The sequence below is a fragment of the Ranitomeya imitator genome, chromosome 1 (assembly GCF_032444005.1).
Source record: "Ranitomeya imitator isolate aRanImi1 chromosome 1, aRanImi1.pri, whole genome shotgun sequence".
In the NCBI taxonomy this organism is placed as follows: domain Eukaryota; kingdom Metazoa; phylum Chordata; class Amphibia; order Anura; family Dendrobatidae; genus Ranitomeya; species Ranitomeya imitator.
In genome coordinates this window covers 39,605,777-39,608,153 of record NC_091282.1, presented here as the reverse complement: position 1 = coordinate 39,608,153, position 2,377 = coordinate 39,605,777, and the positions used below count along the sequence as shown (strand labels likewise).

Below are 2,377 nucleotides of genomic sequence, written 5' to 3'. Positions count from 1 at the left end.
TGGTAAGTAAAAAGGTCACATATTGGGCCCCTCTAGCAGGCCTACAGCAAATGGTGTGCTCTGGTGGCACGGCATCTTCAAAGGGTGTGCTTTGGTGGCACACCAGTGTTAAAGGGTATGTACTGGTGGTATGCCAATGACAAAGGGGGCACTCTGGAGGCACACAAACTGTAAAGGGTCTTGAAATTGCCACATGTGAAGCCATACTCGCACAGTATCTCTTGTTACAGGGATTAAAACAGCGACGGTGCAACAAGATGTGGACAGTGAGAGGCAGAATATGGTTGAATGACAGAAAACTGCAAAATAAGAACAAGTAGCAGCGAGAAGTCAATCCAAGAAGTGCTGCAGCAGACATGTAAGTGATTGTGATTCTTTAAATGGTGATGTATGGTCAGATGAAGTCTGAAGAGGAATGCAGTAAGTTAGGAAATATGATTAATTTTGTTAATAAAGTGTCTGATCTGGTCCTTGTGATCAGGGTTTAGGATGTATATGGCTGTTTATTGTCACTCCTACATGTAGAGGCAGCAGATGAGACAATCAAACTGTGAAACTTGGAGTTACCAGTAATATTGGAGGAGAAATTAATAAAGGAAGTAAAATGGGAAGGAAAGAAATGGGGTTGGATGTAGGTCTAGTCAGAGGGATGTTTTGTTCCACATTGGGGAACAGGGAAAGTACTCAAAGATCCAGCACCTGTCCTATTCGACAGGATGGTCAGCTGGACCTTGGGTCGGTTTTCCGGTTGAGGACGCTGCACCCAGAAGGTTTCGAGCTTACTGATTGTTGGATTATAGAGGAACGAAATGTTTCTTCATCTAATTCTCGTCCTCACATTGCAGACTCGTGAAGTATTAAATATTCTTCATTATCTTCTTCTGCCTCCTTCTCTCCCAGACCACGTGCTGAAGAGCTGTCTCACCCCCAGTCCAGAAGCTTCTTGTAGCTTCGGCAGGATTCATCCCCTCTATACGAGCAGTCAGTGTATGGGCCTCTCTCTGTCTGATCCTCGATGCCCTCCACCCCTGCACTCACACATGGGAATCCCTGTACTCGCATTATTTCACATCTTGGTGCACAGCTGGAAGAAACCTATAAAGGAGCATGTATCGGGCAGGTGACACCGCAGGGCAGCATTGTGCTTGTGGGGGCATCGAGCGGTGGGGTCAGAAATTGGGGAATACTTGGGGGCACTCTGGGCAGACGATATTAGTGTAGTTGGGGCCGGGAATCATTTGTTTGCAGCTGTTCCACTGTGCGGCCTCTTACAGCACTGGGCACTGAGGAGTGAGGAACATAACAGCCATATTCTACCAGAGCTCATGCTGAGGGTGAACAAGTCAATGATAGACAGATTGTTTAGGAGAAGAAATAAACTATTTATTTTGTACCGAATGCTAGAAAAAGTTGTAGAAGACGCCCTAACAATGAGTGACAGGTATTCATTTGGGTGTAATAATTGTAGGCGAGAAGTCCTTGTCACCGGGCACCTTGTGGAGATACAAGTCCAGATGGAAGAGAAGGAGCAGCTTCAGGAGACAACGAGAAGCTGTGGGTCCAGAGATGATGCTGCACCGGACAAGCCGGACCGATAGAAGTTACTGGCTGAGAAGGAAAGAAGTTTCATTCTTCCATGAGCTGCAGTTCTTTGTGTCCAGTCGGCAGCTCCATTAGTAGGTATATTTATCACAGTCCTTTCCACAATACATAATATCTGTCACTTGCCATAAATTTGTACATGTCTTTACCTGTTCTAAAATGCTGCTGATCCCTTGAATCTTTTGGTTTTTTTTTGCTATTTTTAGACCACGTAAAAAATGACATATTAATAACAAGTCCCAGGTCTTTTCCCATCACCCGTTTTGCAGTCTCTTTAATACTACAGCACTCAGGTCATTATGGGTCATCTTTGTTTGCAGTGTTACATGACTCTTCATACATGTTTTTATCTTCTTATTACATCACATCCATCTTTTTCCTCTCTTACTTTCCTGAACTGAAGGAAACATATCTCCAAGTCATTCTGAGCTGCCAGCAGGAGAGATCGACCCTCAGGAGCCTCCTGGTCTTCAGAACCCACATGAAAGAGAAGACCAAGAACAGGAAAGGCCTCCGACAGCCGAGCAACCTGTCCACCAAGGAGTTCCAGACGAAGTAATGGTCCCCTGATCATCTGTTTTATTCTTAAATGTGGTTTATACTTTCACTGATTGTAATTTTTTTGGTCGATACCAGATAAAGTTTTAGATGACAATTGTCTGGACTTGTGTCTTGTTTTACATTTCTCCTTTATTCTTCTTGCTTCCCCTCCAGTGAGGTCTGGCTTAGGTGATAAAAGCCTTTCTCTGTCCTGCATTGGTGCAGCAGGCTGGAG

At 44.6% G+C, this 2,377-nt stretch overlaps 1 long non-coding RNA gene across 1 annotated transcript; it reads left to right on the top strand.

Annotated features, from left to right (window-relative positions):
* Positions 1–303: 303 nt before the first annotated feature.
* On the top strand, positions 304–2,148 carry LOC138657597 (uncharacterized). The gene is made up of 3 exons (XR_011317084.1): positions 304–358; positions 1,469–1,680; positions 2,006–2,148. It is a non-coding gene; the product is annotated as an uncharacterized lncRNA (long non-coding RNA).
* The last annotated feature ends 229 nt before the right edge of the window (positions 2,149–2,377 follow it).